Source organism: Elgaria multicarinata, chromosome 10 (assembly GCF_023053635.1).
Source record: "Elgaria multicarinata webbii isolate HBS135686 ecotype San Diego chromosome 10, rElgMul1.1.pri, whole genome shotgun sequence".
In the NCBI taxonomy this organism is placed as follows: domain Eukaryota; kingdom Metazoa; phylum Chordata; class Lepidosauria; order Squamata; family Anguidae; genus Elgaria; species Elgaria multicarinata.
In genome coordinates, this window is record NC_086180.1 from 53,787,131 (window position 1) to 53,809,191 (window position 22,061).

The 22,061-nt window shown below is 43.9% G+C and overlaps 1 protein-coding gene across 1 annotated transcript in view; it reads right to left on the minus strand.

The window, feature by feature from the left end:
• The window catches only part of ATP8A1 (ATPase phospholipid transporting 8A1), a 234,655-nt gene that overhangs the window by 38,489 nt on the left and 174,105 nt on the right, over positions 1 to 22,061 (minus strand). The window lies entirely within an intron of this gene.

Consider the following 22,061-nt stretch of genomic DNA (forward strand, 5'->3'; position numbering starts at 1 on the left):
GCATCCTTAGGGCCCAAACAGACGTTACTCTAAATGAGTGTCTCACAGCTCCATCGTTTTCAGTTTGACTCTAAAGTAGGCGTAGCCCAGTTCGTCTATATGGGGCCCCTAACTTGTGGGCCCGGAGGGGGGAGCTTTTTAAGTTCCGGATCGGGCGCCTTGTACCTCCTCTTCAGTAAACAAAAACAAAGGAGATGCGCATCTGAAATGATGTCTGTTTCGGCCCTGAAATCCTGTTCTGACTGCCCCCCTCCCCCGTACCCATTTCCTTGCTTACAAAATAAATTGAAGAGAGAGAAAGCTGCAATCCTGTACGTGCTTCTATGGGACTAAATCTCTTTGAACTCGGAGGGACTTCCTTCCGAGTAGACGCGCGCAAGATTGTGTTGTAAGTTTGGTCAGGAGCTTGTCTGGAGTCCGCTGTTGGAAGCCCCAGTCCCGCAAATAAGCAGAACGGGGGGGGGGGGCATCATGATATACCCCTGGGGGGCGGGGGCTGGGATCACGCAGGCACCTTGCAAGCTGCCTCATTGCCATTCAGTCCTTATCCCCGCCTGTCTATCTCTGTCCCCGTCGCCGCCCGTCCGCGGGAAGGCGGCGGTGGCGACACACACACACACGCTCCGCCCCGCCCCGCCCCGCGAGGAAATCGAGCATGCCGATAAATAAAAGTATTGGGGAGTCCAGGGAAGCCGTCAGGGCCGATTAGCACGCAGAGGACATTTTGTTTCTCATTATGCCCAAGCCGCTTCACGGCGAAATCGGAGAGGCGGCGGCGCCGCGGCCGTAACTCAGGCATGTCAGATTGCCAGGAGCGACGGAGATTCATCACGTCCGCCGACGTGATTTGCAAGAAAGGCTCGCGGGTCTCTCGCCGCGCCCCCGTGCGCGCCCGCCTGCGCTCCCAAACTCTTTCGCGAGCTGGACACGTGGCCGGCTGCCCCCTCCCCACCCCGCCCAGGCCAAGGGGCCCGCTCCGGGCCGAGCGACAGGAGGCGGCGGCGGCGGCGAAACGGAGGAGGCTCCAAAGGAGGGATATGGCTCGAGAGGAAACAAATGGAATAAGCCGGAGCAAATCGCTGGCGCTTCCGAGTCTTTTCACACATACATCTTGCATGAGCGGCGCCTTCGCTTTCCTCGGTGCCGCTCACCCCGCCCCCGCCCCAAGCCTTCGCTTCGCTGCTATAATTGATCAGGATTACAATGAAGCCTTGGGCTTTTCAATGTCAAATTCCACATCTCCTCGCGCCTGGTGTGCTCCTTAAAGGCGGGAGATGGGGGCTTTGCTGCCTTCTGGAATAGGCTACCTGTTTCCTACCGTCATCTCAGACTGGCTTCTAGGGTTGCCAGCTTTGATGGGCCTGCTGGTGTGCTTTTAAGAAGCTACTCCATATGCAGAAGCCGTTGTTTATTTAGAATATTTATGTAGGGGCTGCAACTTGGTGGTAGACCAGAAGGTCTTCAGCTTTCAATTCCCGGCATCTCCAGGTAGGGCTGAAAAACTCGTGCCTGAACCCCTGGAGATGGTTGCTGGCCACTGCCAACAATCCTGGGCTAGATGGACCAAGGGTCTGACTCAGCATGAAGCAGTTTAACATAGTAAAAGGCGGCCTATAAGCACATCACAGACAGGACCCCACCAAGACATTCGCTGCCTGAGGAAGCACAGCAGAGCCTCTCCCCCCCCCCCCCCCAAGCCAAGCTGCACAATACCCAAGGCCAGCCAAGCCTCCCTGGCAGCAAAATACCATAATAACCATTCAGATGACTATTTCTTGTCTCTTCGTGACACCCCAAATTGTCTCAAGGGTCCGCCTTGCTCTGTGCATAATGTTGTTTACAGGTCAATTCGCAACCTCTGAGAATGGCATAGGCTCCCTCGCTCTGCGCCTGGCATCTAGTGCAGATATCGGATATCTGCACCTGCTCTGCATCCCAGGTTCAATCCCTGACATCTCCAGGTAGGGCTAGGAAACAATCCAGCCTGAAACTCTGGAAAGCCATTGCTTCCAATCAGTGTCAAAAATACTGGCTAGATGGACCAATGATCTGACTCAGTTTGAGGCAGCTTCTTATGCCAGAGTCAGGTTCTGACTGTCAGAGCAACCCCTCCCTGGAAACAGCCATTCTCTTTTCAGCCCCCAAAAACAAATTCAGAAACCGTTCAACTAATGCCCAGACTACTGGTTTCTCCTGCTGTCACACTGTTCTTCCTTCAGACTACTGACTTTTCACTCCAGGGAGATGAATATGATCACTTGCCCATGCACCAAGCTGCTGATAAAGGCACAGTTGAAAAGGTGGCATGTAAACCTAGGACAGGGCAGAAATGCCTACCCTTGAAATCAGTGGGACGCAGCTCTGGCAAGATTGTGCATTTTCATTTATTTCAAAGTCTTTAGATTTTGGAGATGTTCATTCTTCAAGTGGTAAATTAAACTTGAGACTGTGCATCATTTGCAGCGTTTGGTAAGCTCTGGCACTCAGCACAGTCCAAGCTGCTAAAAAATAAGAACAGGTTTGGCGTGTTTTTTTTTTTTTTGGTCTTTGCTGTTCTATTGCTTCAGCACCCAACATTCTTAGTGCTACGTGACTGCTGGTATTTTAAGTGAGATGCCTTATTTATCCCAATTCATTTTAAACTGGTAGAATAATAACATTTTTGGACAAGAAAATAGGAGCAGATGTATATATCATACTTATTCTTTGAATGAACTACCATTGGAGTGTGGAACAGTGAAGCCTCCATATTCAAAGACAATGTATCTCTGAATAGCAGATCAGGAGAAAAAACAGGATGGCCATCAACTTTCATGTCCTGTTTGAAATCTTCCTGGCACCTGGTGAGCCATACTGGAAACAATATTTTGGAAACAATATTTTGTAAACTGTCCAGAGAGCTTCAGCTATGGGGTGGTATATAACACTATGCAGCATAGAAGACACTCTCCTAACTGTCCCAAAATAGCTATTGATGTCTGGTGGCTGCTACTTCCTGGACACACCCCACCTGCTTGGATGGACAGTTGAAAATCATCACCAGGCCGACATGGTATCCACCTGAAAGTTCTTAAAGAACTCAAATATGAAATTACTGATCTTCTAACAAAAATATGTAACGTATCCCTAAAATCAGCCTCTGTACCAGAGGACTGGAGAATTGCCAATGTAACAACAATTTTCAAAATGGGATCCAGGGGGAATCTGGGAAATTACATGTCAGTTAGCTTATTGTCTGTTACATGTAAATTGGTTGAAAACATTATTAAAGATAAAATTAGTAAACATATAGAAGGACAAGCCCCACTGGAAAAAAGAAAAGAAAATTAACATGGCTTCTGCAAAGGTAAGTCCTATCTCACAAACTTGTTAGAGTTCTTAGAGAGTGTCAATAAACATGTGGACAGTAGACATTGTTGACTTGGACTTCCAAAATGCTTTTGACAAAATCCCTCCCCAATGACTCCAGAGAAAACTTAGCAGTCATGGAATAAGAAGAGAGGTCCTCTTATAGATCAGTACCTGGTTAAAAAACAGAAAGTAGGAATAAATGGTAAACTCTTCCAGTACAGGGATCCGTATTGGATCTGTAAAGCTTTTCAACATGTTCATAAATGATCTGGAATTAGGAGTGATCAACGAGGTGACCAAGTTTGCTGATGACACCACATTATTGAGGTTTGTTAAAACAAAAAGAATTTGAGAGGAGCTCCAAAAAGATCTCTTGGAACTCAGAGCATGGGTTCAGTGGGTTCAAATGTGGTTCAGTGTAAGCAAGTATAAAGTGATACGCATTGGGGCAAAAAAATCCCAACTTCAAGTGTAACCTGATGGGATATGAGCTAGTGGTGACTGACCAAGAAAGAGATCTTGGAGTTGTGGTGGACAGCTCGATGAAAAAGTCAGCCCAGTGAGTGGCTACTACAAAAACAGCAAATTCCATGTTCAGCAAATTCCATGTTAGGAAAGGAATTGAAAATAAAATTGTCACGGCCATATTCCCCTTTATAAAAATCTATAGCGTGACCATATTTTGAATACTTTGTACTGTGTTCTGGTCTCTATATCCAAACCCGGTCCAAAGCATGTTGATGCCTCAAGGGAGGCACCAGTACCACTGCTGCTACCCGGCGTCTTCTGGCTGCTGCCACTGCTGCGCCCCACCCACCCTCCCAACCTGCTTTAATGGCCAATTACTCCCGGCTGCCAGGCCACCACTCCTGCCTGGCTGCCATTCCTGCCTGGCGACCCAGATGTCGGACCACTCACAGTAGCTCAGGATCTCTTGTGGAAGCAGCCAGGAACATGGGTGGGAGGGTGCTGTTGCACTGTTGTCTGCTTGTAGGTTTTTCATGGGCAGCTAGTTGGCCATCGTTTGAACAGAATACTAGACTAGATGGACTCTTGATGTGATCCAGTATGGCTCTTCTTATGGGGGCTGGAGAAAGAAATAGTTTTGGCAGCTGGAATGCAGCAAAGAAAGGACATAAAAGTCTGACTATAAAAACTGGATGGCAAGAGGAGTCTTGGGGGTACCAAGGGCATACTGTTGGCTTTGGAGGGGGGGGGACTGCCCAGAGAGCTTCAGCTACTGAGTGGTATAGAAATATAATAAATAAATATAAATAAACTGATGCAACATTACAGACTGGCTGGGTATTTATCTGTTTCCCCATGCTCAGTTCATATACATTGAGGTTAATAAATAGGTATTTAAAGAAACCATACATTGCTCAAACTCGGTAATGAAGAACTGCCCCTGGAACCTCCTATTGTTCAGGACAAAAAAACAATGTGCAAAGACTGTGCATGCGCGTATCCCGTATTTACATCTGACAATGTAAGGAACAGCCATAAATAGGAACAGAAGCAACTGAAGTGCTATCTACTCGCATGTCCCACGGATTCAATATTTCTATAAAAAATAGTGGAATTTTGAAAGTGTTGCATGTTTTTGAACATTTCCTGAAATTAAAATAAAGGAAAATAAGAAAGGGACCAGAGTAGCCAGCTACATTATTTTATATTCGCTCATCTTTCTAGAAAATATTACGTAGTAGTACATGTTTGTAGTAGATCGAAAAATACTCAGTCTAGACATGGACTATCAATCATGAAATATGTCAGTGTCTGAAGGTGCGGTATTCAAAGAACAAAGCAAGTGCTCAAAGAACAAAAGCAATTTATCTCTACCTTCGGAGCAATGGCTAAATCTCTCTCCTTTTATGCTAGACTCCATTGTCGACAAGCCTATGGAGGGCAAACACATGTTGCCCTGCACATGCCAGTGTTAGCGTCTACATTTGGTATGCTTGATGAATGCTGCAATCAGCAACCGTCTCCTGTAACCTAAGCTGCTCGTTGAGCGGACTTAAGTGACCATCTTTCTTTCTTTTTTTTCCCTTCCAGAAACATTTAACTTTAGCTAGCTAATTGAAGCCTAGCTCGATGGCTCATGTTTATGAATAACGAAACAAAACAGTCAAGAGGATCAAAAGGAAAAGATGACTGCGGAATACACTGTTTCAGCAGCTCTTGATAGACGCACACACACAAAATGGTATCAAAGAGCGGCATTCCGAACCATAGGCCTTCAATTATGATAATGAGCCTAACAAGGAAATGAGATTGACGCAGCAATTCTTTCTCCCCCCCCCCTTCTTTTACTTTGAAAGTCCCCTGAGGTTACAGATTATGCAGCGTTTGTTTCTGTTTTTATCCTCATTGGTGATTCTAGCTATGAGGCTATGCAGTGAAGATGGGATCAATCCGGTGAGTCTTGAGCCCAGAGACTAAACTGTTGACCTCTGATAACCCTGAACTAAGCATTGTCCCCTTCAATAGATTTATACTGGTTTCCATGGGGAAATGTTACTTTTTGCTCAGCTGTATTTTACCAGTACATTCTGGGAGAAAAGAGGTGGGGAGGGCACTGGTAATGATTTATTCATACTAGTCACAACCCTTTTGCAAGGCTGAAGCTGAAAGGGGAGCGAGCACCCCGATGCTTCTTTGCTCTCTAGGGCAATTCAGTGGGATTTGCAGGTTAGGTCTTAGATTGGGGCTGCCTCACACTCATGCTCCTTCCTCCTACTCTACACTAGTTTGTGATTTCCCACCTGCACTTTTTGTTTATCCCTCTCAGATCCTATGGGCTGTTCTCCCAGCCAAAGAAGAGAAAGCACCCATGTGTCCTAACCTGACTGTGATGTGCCTGAGAGAGGGACATACAATTTGGCTGCTCGCCCATGCTAGGTGATTGAAATTAAGCCCAGCTAGACTGGACCAGGGGGCGGGTATTGGAAAATGGAGGGGTGTGACAAGGGCAGCTTTAGAACCACGGAGAAGCGGGGAGGACAAAGGGACAGGACAGGGGAAGTTTATGAGGAGTAGCAATGAAAGCCCCAGAGAAGAAGGTATGTAGGGGTAAGGGATGGGCAGTCTTCCATCTTCCCTTGGATGAACTGGGGCTCCTAGGTCCAAGAACAGAGCCCTGGAGTGGGCTCAAGTCCTGTTGTCTGACATAAGATGGTCTTAGAACACTCTGAGAGGCTAGGCTCTTGTGGAATGACCCACATTGACTTTGACAAGAAGCCCACGGAGCTTGATGGGGCAACAAGGCAGGCCAGAACTGCAGGACCTTGGAGAGCTCCAAGCAAGCAATTTAGTCCTAACAAGGTCTGGGTCCAACAGAAGCCTTTTATTTCTCCACCTAATCCCAGGCTCCACCCCTTCACCAAAGAGCAGAAGGCCTTAAAGCACAGTCCTCTGGCCTGGACCCTAATACTCCTATTCCTCTCTGTTAATTCCCTTCATCCTCTGATGGGCAGACATAAAAGGAAGGAGTGCATAGTTAAAGTATGGAATTCACTACCACAGGATGTAGTGATGGCCACCAATTTGGATGGCTTTAAAAAGGGGATAAATTCCTGGAGAAGGCTATCAATAGCTACTGGCTATGATGGCTATGTGCAACCTCCAGTATCCAAGCCTATATGCACCAGTTGCTGGGGAACATGGGTGGGAGGGTGCTGTTCCACCATGTCCTGCTTTGTTGGTCCTGACCAACAGCTAGTTGGCCACTATGTGAACAGAGTGCTGAAGTAGATGGATCCTTGGTCTGATCCAGCATGGCAGTTCTTAGGTTCTTTTTTATTATTTATTTAATTATAGAGCCCCTGGTGTGCAGGGGGATGCCTCACAGAGGTGGGGTGAGGTGAGTGTGGAGTGCAGGCTCAGAGGTACTGACTCTGGGGGTCCCAATTCAGGTTTTCCTGTTCCCACCTGGCTCAAGCTCTAGCTTAACCATGAGATCTTGGTGCCACTGGTCTGACTGGCCACTTCTCATCTTGAAGGAAGTCAGAATCTAGGGTGTTGCTCAGGGTGGGGGCCCTGACACCACTGGACCTTTTGAAGGTAGAATCCCACCCACCCGTTCCTTTCTGTGGGGCCTGCCCTCTGCATGCCCCCTAGGCATCCTCTGCCAGCTGCACTCTCATTGATCCAAGTGTGTGGGAGGCAACCCAGCTCAGCTGGGCCAGGTCAGCAACTCTTAGGGATTGTGGACATAGTCACTACAGTTGTTCCTCTCTTCCTGTATAAAGGCAGCATCTGCCCTTTTGTCTGTAGCATGGGAGGATGTTGGGGGTGGGGCTATTGGTCTCTCTCTCTCCGTCATCCCCAACTTGCCCTTCAGATGTGTTGGACTACAGATCCCGTCGTCATTCCCAGTCATCCAATGCATTTGGAGGGCACCAGGAGGGGGAAGGCTACTTTACATATACCACAATGGTTTCAATGAATTTGTTTTGTTTTGTTTTTAATTAACGTGGTGTTCTCCACTGACGAGAAGCCGGTGCATAGTGGTAAATAGATGTAGCTCATTCTGGGCTGAAACTTGTGCAGTTTAGCGAAACCGTAGCAAATTGAATACTTGGACAGAGTAAACAAAAGCAAGGGAGAATAATGGAAGGAGAAAGACAGAATGTTTGTTTGGAAAGATCATGTTGTGTGAAGAAAAGAGGAGTGTGTTCCCCTGAGAACTGATGAATGGATGGATGAATTATTTAAAAATAGTCAAAAGGGTATGCAGGGAGAAGTAATGGCTCTGACACAAGATGTGGGGAAAAATATGAATATTTTAAGGGATCCAATTGTGAACACAAGGATAAGCTCATTTTATTTAAGGAGAGCAAATAAAATGCAGTTTGGAATGTGGAGAGTTTGACTCCATTAAATATAACAAGGGTGGCCAACTGTGATTCACACCTGGCTCCTGAGCAGATCAAGGATAATTAAACAAACGAACTCTGTTAAAATGTAAGGAAGTGGGAGTGGGTTGTGGGGAAGGAGGAAAGGGTGCAACTTTGATTAGTGAGTGGCTTCTGCTTCTGGAGCTCCTGCACTTCAGAGAGCTTGGAGCAAAGAGGTTTCTATTGGGTCAACAGACCTGGGCAGGATCTACACTATTGCTTTATGGTGGTTTATAATGGTTTTTGACAACTGTTCGGGTCCAGGACACATGAATATACTGTTTTCAAACCGTTTTCAAAGTGTTATATCTGGCCCTGCCTGCCAAACATAATGGATGAAAAGCAGACAATGGCGGCAGTTAAAGCTCTTGCCTGTGTAAATATCTCATATTTACCCATCACATGCAAATACATGTCTGGGAGGGGGAACCACAGCTCAGTGCTACCCCGCCTGTCTATACTTTATAAAAGAGCTAGCTGATTCCGGTCAGTTGTTTTTTGTGAAAAAAGAAAAGAAAAAAGTTTAACTTTAAGATGTTAATTCAGAGACAAAATTAAGGTTATATGCTTATTTTGGGGTTTGCTGTAGACGAGTAAAATTCCACACACCCCAGTTATATCAGAATATTAATCTAACCAATTAACTGACTAAATATTGCAACCTAAATCAAATGAGAGGGATTTTTATTTATTTATTTATTACATTTTTATACCACCCAATAGCTGAAGCTCTCTGGGTGGTTCACAAAAACCGGTGAATAATCGGTAACAGAAGGATCATGGGTATGGTAATAAGAATCCTGTGGAAACTTGCTGCAGTCATTCTCAGGAGCCAATTTATTGCCTTTATTTGAAAAGAAAAGAAAAGAGGAAGTAGTGGAAGGAAAGGAGGAAAAGTGAAGTCTGCTGGGACAATCACTGGAGATTGAGAATCAGAGCAGATAATAGCTCAGTTCAGTCGGAAGAGGTGCTAACACAACCTACTTGAAGAACACATTGAAAAAAGAAGCAATAGGAAAACACAACTGGAAAAGAGGAAAGAAACTACTGATATGCTCAATGAGAAAGTCATTAAGGGATCCTATAAACAGAGACAGCCCGTAAGCTAGGGGACTTATACAGTACAATAATGCTGCATATAGCTGATGTCATTGGATTTAAACCATTGGTACTAAAAGGCATCAGGCATTGCAAGTTTTTGATTATTTATTTATTTATTACATTTCTATACTGCCCAATAGCCGGAGCTCTCTGGGCGGTTCACAAAAATTAAATTGATGAGCTACACAGGGAGAGATTGGATGACACTTTAATCAACGGAGTGGGGAATAGGCAACTCAGAGTACGTTATGCTGCTGGTACTCCCCAGATGACATGTTGCTCCCGCCCCACCTTGAGTGGCTGAAAGTTCCATCGTCAATGGCGCCAGCCATTGCTCCTCCCTCCCTCCTCTCAGGGCTATCCTATCAGCCATTGCAAGTTCTGCTGGCTGTAGAGGAGAGGCTGGGGCACTTCGGGCTGCTCCTGCTGGAGGACTCTATTATAGGCTTCTGAAATAGCGCACTCCACACATGAAATTAAGCAATGGAGCCCGCCACACGACACAATCAGCAACGGGTCTCCGGATAAGCAACGGAGTAGCCCATTATTTTTCTCCATTGCTTAATTCGAGAAAATAGCGCAACGTCAGTTGTCCACTTGACTTCCCGCCAGATGACACGATAAGCAACACAACGGACGATTGCCTAACTAAGCAACCGTTGCTTATTGTGTCGTCCGAACCCAGCCATACTGTCCTCCTCAGCAATTTAGGCATGCACTAACGATCAGTGCAGATTAATGGACAATTGAGATCAGGTAGAAATGCTGGTCTGAGACCACTGTTCTCGTTCTCTCTCTCTCTCTCTCTCTCTGTGTGTGTGTATGTGTGTGTGTGTATTTAGGAGGGGCTGTTTGCAAGAAGAGTGGGGGCAAGAAGAGAGACAAATGTTGAATTGCCAAACAAAGAAACAGCAGCCTGAGGTTTTCTAGCTGGCCCAGTCTGAGGGAGCTACAAGGCTTTGCCATTGCTTTGGGGGGAATGACACTGTTTTGAGACTAATCCTGGGTCTGCCTAATCCCCTCTTTAAATTGTATGTTTGCAAATATTACAAATGTGATAAGAACTCAGCTTATCACTTAGGTTTAAAACACACACCTGCGCGCGCTCTCACACACAAATATAAAATAAAAAAGACACACTCCTTGCTATAATAAAAAAGGCATCAACACTGATGCATAACAAACAAAAATCACAGTGAATCTGGACTAAAAACAGCTCTTGTTTTTAGTAGAACAGTTCTTATTGTAGTTGTTGACATGATCTCTAGATTGTATTTCATTTCATTACTTCATCAAAACCTAGTTCAAACGGAAAAAAATTCTCATGGTTGGCCAGTGAACATAAGTTACATACCATGTCCCCACAGGGTTAAATGATAAAATGGATTTGTCTGGATTTTTATCATCATCATCGTACTTTCCAAGTATGTGTTTTCCTAACTTTAAGAGACTTATATATAGGCTTGCTTTAATGTTATGTGTTTTTCTCTCCTTGCCTGAAAATGTTTGTGGGTTTACTTATGTGTAACTTTTTTACTCATGTGATTATGAAAAAAAGTGTGTTGCCTTTAACTTGTGTATCATGGGTAAGCAGCTGTCTTCTGTTACTCTGTAAAAGACCTGTTGCGCTGCCACATCTTATGAACAACAGCCCACTATTTAGATTACTAGGCTGCTGTGGAGGTTAGTATTTCCCTAGTATATCCCTACCCAAAGTAAAAGACTCCCCCGCCCTCCAGTTAACCCTTCGTACTTCAGTTGCTGTTCCAAAATAAAACACCTGAACATATGTAACTTTTACTTGGATAAGGACAGTTTCTTTCCAGTTTCTTCTTCATATAGTTCTTATGCATTACTGTTGTACTATATTACATTGACATTTTTTCTAGTAATAATAATCACCTTATATATTAATATGAGTCCTTCTGACTTTGTGTTTTTTGTATTTTGGGGACTGCCTCCTTGGTGTTAATTGCTGGCATATGTAAAAATGGTTTTAAAATGCAACAGATTAGAATATTAAGATTATTTGTCTTAGTGTTGTCAAACTCTTCCTAAACTATCAAACAAATGGATTTTGAACATTATAGTAACTTGCCCTGGTTGGGAGGAGCAAAAATGGGGAGGGTCTTGCATTTTGCATCATCTGTGGTTGCTTGTAAGCAATTGTAACCTTGCAGCCACTAAAACCGCATTCCCATGTTGGTGGCTAGGCAGTAATGCTACTGGACATTATAGTATCTAGCACAGAGACTGGTGGCAGGATTTCTTCATTTTTCAAAATTCAGCAGTCCAAATAATTACATGAGTATAAGAATATGATACTGAAATGTGCTGGGTGAACAGCTCACTACTAGGTGAATTAACACAGCCAAAGCCATTACTGGAACTCTCTATCCATAAGAGATCATGGGTGTGGAGATACTTGGAAATTTCATAAATCTTTGGCCATCAATTACCATGGTATGTCTGCTAATTTTGGCACACAGCTCTATACAATTTTGAAAGCAATCTGGAGCTTCAAAATGAGCCTTTCATAACTGTTGTAGGTGGAGTACATCACATTGTATGGCAAAGATAATGAGCACAAGTTTTATGGTAAATGAGATCTCCTCCACACTAAGTAATACCTCAAAAGGAAAATAAAAAGCTATACCTTTTTTCTGTTGGCACCCCCCCCACCCCTCCCCACCCCACCCCACCCCCTACTCTGAGACTCCATCCTGACAAGTAGGAAGTGACTTACATTCCAAGTTCTAGGATACTCAACTGATCATCAGTCCCCATTAAGCATACACCTCATCATCATAATCATGCCTTATTGTTAGACCCAAATTCATAATAAAAGCAGGCACTTTTAAGTTATCAGGAGGGCATGTTCCTTAAAATAAAACATTTTACAAAGAAGAGAGCTACAACAGCATATTAAAAAAACAAAGCCAAAACCTTTCAGCATCTGGATAGCAACTGAAGGTCAATGTGATATTGTGGGATATAGTTTGGCGCAGTGAGGGTGGTGGCTCTGATTTTGGTGGGGCTGTAGATCCATTTTGGGTTTCAGACAGACCCAGCCAGAACACTAAAGGAGCCTCATCTTGAGTACTGTGTCCATTTCTGGGTGCATCCAAGAAGGATGCAGCCAAGCTGGAGCGTGTTCAGAGGAGGGCAACCAGGATGATCAGGGGTCTAGAAACAAAGCCCTATGAGGAGAGACTGAAAGAACCGGGCATGTTTAGCCTGGAGAAGAGAAGATTGAGGGGAGACATGATAGAACTCTTCAAGTACTTGAAAGGTTGTCACACAGAGAAGGGCCAGGATTTCAGAGTCTGGGGGCAGCAGAAGAAAAGGTCTTCTGGGTAACAGCTGTCAGCCTAATTTTGGCTGACTGGAGTAAGTTCTCCCCAGAGGACCTGAGTATGCGGGGTGGATTGTATGGGAGAAGGTGATCTGCAGGTAACCTGGACCCAAACCATATAGGGCTTTAAAGGAAATAACCAACACCTTGTACTTTGCCTGGAAACTAATTGGCAGTCAGTGGAGTGATTTTAAAATTGATGTAATATGGTCATTCCTAGATGTGCCAGTGACCAATCTGGCTGCCTTAATTTGAACTAGTTGAAGTTTCCAGACTAGGCACAAAGGTAGCCTTATGTATAGCACATTGCAGAAGTTTTATTTATTTATTTATTTATTTATTACATTTATATACCGCCCCACAGCCGAAGCTCTCTGGGCGGTTTACAACAATTAAAAATAGTAAACAGCACGTGCACTACTGTCACCAGCACGAAGATACCAGCACGTGCACTACTGTCTTTAGGCCTTCCAACTCTAGGAAAGGGCGCAGCTGGTGTAACAGCAGAAGTTGATAGTAGACACTTCTGGCTGTTGCATCTATCTGGGCTGTTATTTGGAGCACTGGATCCAGAAGCACACCCAAGCTGTGAACACAGTCTTTCAGGGGGAGTGTAACCCCATCCAGAACTGGTTGACACACCTCCAAACCCAGGTTAGGGCCCTTGACAGAATGCACCTCCGTCTTGCCTGGATTCAGCTTCAGTTTGTTTTTCCTCATCCAGCCCATTACCACCTCCAAGAATCCATTTAGAGGAGACACACTATCCTTAGCTGACACTGTTATCGAAGGCATAGAGAAATATATTTGGGTGTCATCAACATACTGATAGCACCCTGCCCCATGCTTCTGAATGATCTCTCCGAGCAGTTTCAATGTTAAACAGCATTGGGGATAGGATGGCGCCTTGTGGTACACCATACAACAGCTCCTTTTTTGAGGAGCAACTATCCCCAAGCATCACTATCTGGAACCTACCCGAGAGATAGGACTGGAACCACTGGAGCACAGTGCCCCAATTTCCAATCCCCTCAGGCATTCCAGAAGGATATCATGGTCGATGGTATTGAAAGCCACTCAAAGGTCCAAAAGTACCAGCAGGGACATACTCCCCCTGTCAACACTCATGCAAAGATCATCCACTAAGTTGACCATAGAGGTCTCAACCCCATATCCTGTTCTGATGCTGGTTTAAAATGGGTCTAGAAAATCTGCATCATCCAAGACAGCGTGGAGTTGGAAGGTAACTGCCCTCTCGATCACCTTGCCCCAAAACGGAAGATTTGATACCAGTCTGTAATTATTAAAATCCAGGGGTTCCAGGGAGGGCTTTCTTAGAAGTAGATGTACCACTGCTTCCTTTAAACATGATGGAAAACTCCCCTCCCTGAGAGATGCATTAATAATATTGTAGTTGTAGTCTAATTGCATCTCCTCCTTGGGTGACCAGCCAAGGACAGGGATCAAGAAAACAAGTTGTCTTCCTTACTCATCCAAGCAGCTTGTCCACATCCTCGGTACTCACCAACTGAAACTGATCCAGTGTAATCCTACTCTTGAGTTGCTGGACACTCCATTGTTAGCTTCTGCTATAACGATGGCATCTATCTGTGAAATTATTATTAAAGGCATCACAGCGAGCTACCAAAGCATCTAAAATCAGGTTCAGGGGGAAAGGTGTCTGAGTTAGGCCCCTCAGCACCCTGAACAGTTCTGCTGGACAGGAATTCACAGTCGCAATGCGTACAGAGAAGAAAGCTTTCTTCGCTGCACATATTGCCACCCCATAGGAACGAAGATGTTCTCTATATTGTGTCTTGTTGGATATGTCGAATTTTCTGCCATCGGCGCTCCAGTCATTGTCCTTCCCACTTCAACTCCCTGAGATCCTCTGGAAGTGGGTTGGAGAGGACAATTGGGGGCGATCGTGTAGGTCTAGTTAGATCTTGATCTCATCTATTGATCAGGGCTTCAACGGGATTTTTGATGGTACCAGCCATAGATCCCTCTAGGGCTATCTGGAATTCAAGAAGGCTAAACATCAGCCTTCGAGGGTGGACCATCTTAATACTGCAGGGATGGATAGTAGCCGTGATACTAACCCTGACCAGAAAATGATCTGTCTATGACAATGCAAAGTTATTTATCGTCTCCCACCCTGAATCTAGTAACTGAAAACAGCATCCAGGGTGTGACCTGCTGAATGGGTGGGTCCAGAGAACAGCTGGGATAGGCCCATGTTTGTCATGGATGCCATGAACTCCCAAGCTGCACCTGATAAACTGGTCTCGAATGGGATGTTGAAGTCGCCCAGGACCAAAAGCCTGGGTAACTCCAACACTAACTGCGAGACCAGTTCTGTGAGCTTGGCCAGTGAGTCTGATAGGTAGCGGGGTGGCTGGTACACTAACAGAATTCCCAGTCTATCCCTGGTCTTCAGACTCATTTTTAGCATTTCATAAATTATACATATGAAGCACTTGTGCATAATTTGTCTGATTTCGCCTAATTTAAGCCTTTTGTTAGTCATGGGAGCGGTAAGAAACTATGAAGGGCACTGCCCCTGGCTTTAGGAAACTATATTCAGCAACTTCTCTGGAGTCTAAGACATCCCCAGCAACAAGCTAAACACCTTCAAGCATCTTTTCCCATTTGTTTGTACCCACAGATATGATTGCGCTTGTGCATGTCCAGAACATGAAACTAGACGTCTGGATCAAGTCACCATTCAACTAGCAAGATCAATAAACAAAGAAGTTAAGAATACAAAGGAGATGGCTGATCATTGGGGGAGGACATCACAACTGAATAGCTCCTCTGATCTCCAAGAGAAGTGGGCAAGAGCCAAGACAGTGAATAAATATATAGATGATCTGTAATCCACAGTTCATTCAGTAAAGGCAGTCAGGATAATTAGAGAGTATGGGAAGGATTGATTAATGGCCGTCACATACATCAAGTTGACCTTTCCTGCATAACTGCTGCATTGCATTTAAGCAGTCTGCTCACTTATCCAAGTTTCAACTTGGAAAGCAAAGTGTAAGAATGGCAACTGTTCTGGAACACAGGCATCCTGACGCCCCTCTGTGTTCCGGTTATTATCACATTCACTCAGCAGTGTATAAAGACTGAGTCACTTCTCAATCCCATTATTGGGCACTTCAGGTCTGACAACCACCTGCAGAGAGTCTGGAGGTACAGAGGTTCAGCCAGGTGGCCTCCTTCCAGGAACAAGTAGCCCAGATTGAAAGAGTACACCAGAACAGAAACTTTATAGCAGGCTGTGGCCCATGATTGGCTTTCCTGCATCATCTGATTCTCTGGACCAGAAGAATTCTAGGCTGTAGCCATCTTGTCCCAGCTCAAATTGCCGAAAGGGTATTTAATTTTATTTATTTATAATGATTTTAGGCCACAATACAAACAATACAAAAATATGCAAAAACATTGAAAAGCAACAAGAAAGCAACCCTATGCCCCCTAGACAGCATCTGGGGGCCCATAGAATAGTTTGCATTTCAGGAGTCTGAGCTCCTCACCCCCTCCCCATCATAGCCAGAGCAGAGAGAACCACATCGGCTGCCTCTCTGAGCTCACAGAAGCAACCTCGGAGAGGAGAGAAAGGAGGCAGTTCTGTGGGTAGAGAGGGGAAAGGACTGGGAAAGCAGATATGAGCTATCCCCAGCCTCCTTCCCCCCCTCTGTAGAATCCTAGCTAAATGGGAAAAAACACCCATCTAGCAAAAATGCAGAGGGGAGAGGCACGGAGGCAAAAATCACCGTTGTGCTCCTCATGCTCTGCATACGATGTCTGTCAGCCTCCACTTTTGGAGGCTAACGGGCATCCAGATAGGACTGTACCCTAAATAGTCAATAAAATACTAGTTCCCTTCTTTGACAAGCAACCTCTGTGATGCAGAGAGACAGTGCATGACCTACAGGGTTCCTGGTTCAAGCCATGTGGCACCCATTGTCCAATATACATGGCTGGGCTGCCCAAGGTGGGTAAGAGGTATAACACCAATGCAACAACATCACAGGAAACTATTTGCCAAGTTTGGACCCCCAGTTGCGGTGTGAGGAAATAGGTTTCCCACCCTCATGCAAGTGTTTTGCCAAGCTTGCACTACAGGTCTGGTTCTGGGTGTTTCGGGGCCTTTAGACATGAGTGGTCTTCTCCAACTCTACTATTTCAATTTCTCTCCCCTGCCCCTTGAAGTAGGGCCTTTTCAGATGAGGTAACCTTCTCAGGTAACCTTCACAGCTTGCATGGATCCACTGAACTTACTGGCACATTGCCAAATTGTCCTGACTGGGAGCCTCTTTGAGAATGTATTTCTTTGTATAAAATGCATGCACATGCACATGTAGATCACCATATGTGATTTCCATCTATGAGTGAACAATTGGTGAACTCAAAACTGTGACAACATGGCCATTTTTTAATGACATTTACAGAGACTGCCCAAGAACAATGTTCTCTGGTCAGTTCTCAAAACACAATTTCAAACGAATGCATGATGATGGAATTAATGGTGGTTTTCTACGTAGGAAAAGCATAGAATGTGTGAATACCCTGAGCCATAAGAACACTTTGCACCAAATGCAATTGCGTTCTGCAGACTGTACAGGATCCTATTAAAAATGCTGCATTTAGTGGGGCGCGGCAAATATTTATTTGTAACTTTCAGAGAACATTAAGCTGGGAGTAAACATTTTGTTGATGGCTACACTCTGCTTTTATTGGTAATTTTCACATAAATCAACTTATATATATGGAAAATGTATTCATAATCTGAGTTTTCTCTATAGTGATAAAATGTTTCTGCTTCTGTGGTAGAAAATAGCTTATTATGCAAACAGCATTGCCTGTCTTACATTATGCATGGAATTCACCTGCCGAACATCAGAAAGCTTCAACCTATACACACGCACATGCACACACACACACACACACACACACACACACACACACACACACATATATATATACTTTAAAAGGAAGAAAAATTGGTGGTTCCATTTACTGCACCACTTGGCTGTTATAATTAGTTGCAAATGAGTTGATAGCTGTACTATGAAACATATTTCATACCTGCTGCAGTAAGGTCACAGGATGCAGAAAAAGGAAAGCATATCACAATAGAGGACTGTGGATTTTCAAATGGTAGCCTTAAGAATGTCATCCCAATTAAAACAAAATAAAATGCAGTTGACACAATTTTAGTTGTGTTTAGTAATGTTTACTTGCAGAGTGGCTTATGGCTATGGTTTTGTGCACTGCATGTAATTGTCTTTTCTGCGGCTCACTTGATTTAATTAAGGAATCTGTGTACACATTCTCGATTACCATTCAGAAGAATGGCATTGTTAAGGCGGTCAGTTCTATATAAATGAGATAGATGTACTTGTACAAATATATAACCATGGTTCTCAAAAGGCCTATCATGCACTTGCTAAACTGGGCAAACTCAAAAACATGAGAGGGATTATGAGATAATGTCCCATCTCCACTCGCTGCCTCCATGAGTTTGACATAATATCCTACAACACACAATCATTACATGTCAAAAATGGGTTCCCAGTGAAAACAATGGGACAAGGTGCAACTAACTTTTCCCATTAATTTCAGTGGAAACTAAATTCAACTCACTTGGTCTGTATCTATATCACTTAGGGCTGTGGTTTATACAATACATGCGTATCAGGAAATAAATTGTACGTAGAAATGGGCCATCACGAATAAAATTTGCCTTCTTTGTATGCAATGCTTTTTAATGGAGTCAATTCTTATGTTCAGTTGATATGGCATGTCATAATAAGCTGATAGTCCTCCAAATTTACAGCAACTAAGGCCGTAGCTAGACCTAAGGTTTATCCCCGGATCATCCTGGGTTCGTCCCTGCCTGAGCGCTGGATGTCCTGTGTGGCACTTAGATGAACAGGTTTGACCCCAGGACAATCCTGGGATACACCTTATGTCTAGCTACGGCCTCAGTGCAGAGAAATTGAGTGTTGTATTTTTTGTATGGAGGAACCAAGCCCAAGAAACACATCAAATGTGTAAACTCATAGTGCTGGGTTGGAGTAGGTGGACATTATTTCACTATCCCACTAAGCACTGAGTTGGGAGCATGTACAAATAGATGTAAGACGAGAGCCTCCCTAAGGAGGTGGATATAGGTAACAAGGCCTTGCGAGTTGTTTTCTGAATCTTTTCAGCGATTGGCCTACCAGGCATCTCTCTCTTCCAATCAGTACAAGGCAGAAGGTTGTGGGCCTCAACCCTTGTGTCAGTTGTCAAAAGCTGAGAGTTAATAGGGAGCCATCAATCTTACACAAGCGCTTTGCTTCTTGAGAATTTACAATGTCCTCTGAGTCCTCGTGGCCCTGCTCCCTGCCTTTTCTTTTGATCAGTTTGCCCTTGAGACAGACAAGAATGATGCTTTCAGTTTGAACTGCCTGAAACAGCCTCCATGTGGAGAAAAAAACTAAATTCATCATGTCAGAAAGGAAAATTGTATCAGAAAAACACTGGTTATGGTGGGGAGTCTTCTCATCCTTTGAGAGGTGCTTACAGTGTATAGGAAGCATACATATATGTCTATATTAAATTCTTAAAATGGATTTTCTACTATAGATTCAGTGTATCTCTAACATGTTATAGTATAGCCATAGTGTGTGTGTGTGAGGGAGAACCAAGATATGCTAGAAGAAAAGAACAAAGAGAGAACCAAGATACCATGGAAAAGTCCCAGAATATAAAAAGAAAAATAAATATATAAAATTGATCCTGATCCTTGTAATTTTCCAGGAAGCCTAAATCAATACCCCAAGATGATGCCTTCCCTCTGCTTCATAGAGATTACACTGCCAACAGGTCTTGCCATTTCCTCCTACATAAGAGAGTAACGGGCCCACGCTGTACAGATGTTCCTGCAGGAAATTTACTAGGAACTTTTTCAGATGGGGGGGATCACGTTTGCTTCCTACTTCTGTCCCACAATAGGGACAATCTCTTCACACAATAGAGCCTTCTGGGGAATCCCAGAAGGCTGGACTGGGACCCCGGGGATGGGGGTGCTCAGATTTGGCCTTAAGGCTTGGGATTCTGCACTCCTGAAGTAGGTGAAGGGGCAGTCGGCCTTGCAGTTAAAGGATTCAATGGAAGAAGGGAATTGGGCTTGGAGGTCTATAGCCAGTTCCCTGCCTTCCTCCTAGGATGACGGGAAACGAGTAGCACGTGCTGTGGGCTCTCTACTGCCAAGGTTCATTGGTAGAACAAGGGCGGTGTACATGCATAGCTTAGCTCCTCATGTTATTTTGGGTGTGAGTGTGCATGTGCACGTGTGTTTAAATAATCTCCTTGCATAACTTAGGATGCAAGAAAAACCTTCCTGTTCTTTCCCATGTTCCTCCACCATGTGCATTTGCATATGGACCCCAATTTTACTAACAGGGTAATAGTAACAGTTGCCTGCCTTATAAGGTTGGTGTTAGGATTACTCAGACAATGTATGTAATGCACTTGGGATATCTGATATGTGCTTTATACATGTGAAATACTGTACTTATTATTGTGACTCTGCCAAGAAATGAAACCAGACGGCCCAGTTTGAAAGTGCCCCAAACATTATGCAAACAAATGTATGGAGACTGATCGCTGCTGTCGGGCTTGATCATCATCAGCTCTATTGCTTTGGCATTTCTGATGTGATAGCAAGGCAAAGAAATTGATACTTTGGAAACGTCCGTGAAAATGGATCTACTGGGTCATTCATTGCCTCTGAAATGTCATTTTTTAAATGTCAATTGGGATGAAGTTCAGCTGTGTAAAGTTTTGAAGAAAGGCTAAGAAGCTAACCACATTGTTCTTATATTCTTAGCTTTTAACTATGCCTCCTAAAGTCCAAGCTCTGATATATTTGCTCATCTTGATTCAGGGCAAGTCTGCACTGGACTTAAACCAGTTTAGTAGTCAATCCCTCTCCCACGGGCATTCTGAGACGAATTCTATAGGGAGGCTTTTCTGATAGTGATCTCTCATTCTAAGTTCCCTCACCAAAGTACGGTTCCCACACTTGTGTGTGTGCATGTGTACCTATGAGACTATGACATTTAAAGTGATATAAAAGCTATATAAATGTGTAGCATAACTATTTTCCCTGAATGCAGCCCACAGCCATTAAAATCAAGGAGAGATTGAAAGTGATTTCTGTGAGATGTGGGGTGCATCGTTTTATATCCAGGGTCACATTCTGGATTAGTGGTGAACAGGGCAGCACATGCTGAAGATGGAGCTCCACACACGCACTAGAGCATACACAGGGCTTTGAATTGGGGGGACTGTGAGGCTGCCATCCTATGCACCCTTACTTGAGAGTACAAAGTTTGAAACCTTTGGGATTTATGTCTGAGAAAATATGCATAGGCCTACAGAATTAATAGGTTTCCATGACTATAAGCAACAGCAGCCTTGTTTCGAATGGCCCTTTCATTTTTACTGGACTCTCAGTAGGGCCAGTAACTATTCAGTTCAAATATCCATACACAAGTTAAGAGGTCTGTCTGGGGTCATTTCTCCTTCTTTGCTGATGTAAAGCCTTGCATTATACAAATCACTTTGCCCAAGTACAGCAGAAAAATAATTCTAAGCTGTGGACCACTTAAGTGATAGCAATAAAAAGCCAATAAGAGTTTCAAGATTCAATACGTACCACTGCAATTTGGTCTTTATGTTTAATATTATACTTCACATCAACCTCAATGTTACTTTATTACTTTCTGCTGTATTATATAGAGATCCTGGTGTAGCATATTTGCCAAGAGACTGAGCTACAAATCAGAAAGGCCCTTGTTTGATTCTTGCCTTTGCCACAAATTAACTGCTCCATTCTATGCATTTTTACTTGGACTGGGGTGGGGTGGGGGAGAGGCCCACTGCATTCAATGGAGCGTATTCTTAATTGTCTTTATGCTTCCAGCCAGGGTGGATTTGATTTAAATCATGATTTAAATCACGATTTAAATCACTACTCAGAAAGACTCAATTTAATCATGTGACTTCCCCCCCACCCAAAAAAGTGCACTGTTCCACCCTATATTTTACACAACTCAGAGGTACCAAAGACTCATTCTTGACGGTATGATCTTAATATTTACAACCACATGAACGTTTCATTTTTAGAATAGCAACTTTTCAGATTAGTTTTACAGTTATATCAAAAAATACTGATTTGGTTATACTATTAGAAACACATCATAGATAATTATGAAATTATTGCGAGGTGAACTATCTCCAGTTTAATAGGTTAATCATTCATATTTGGACAACTTTTCTGCTGTACTTTATTG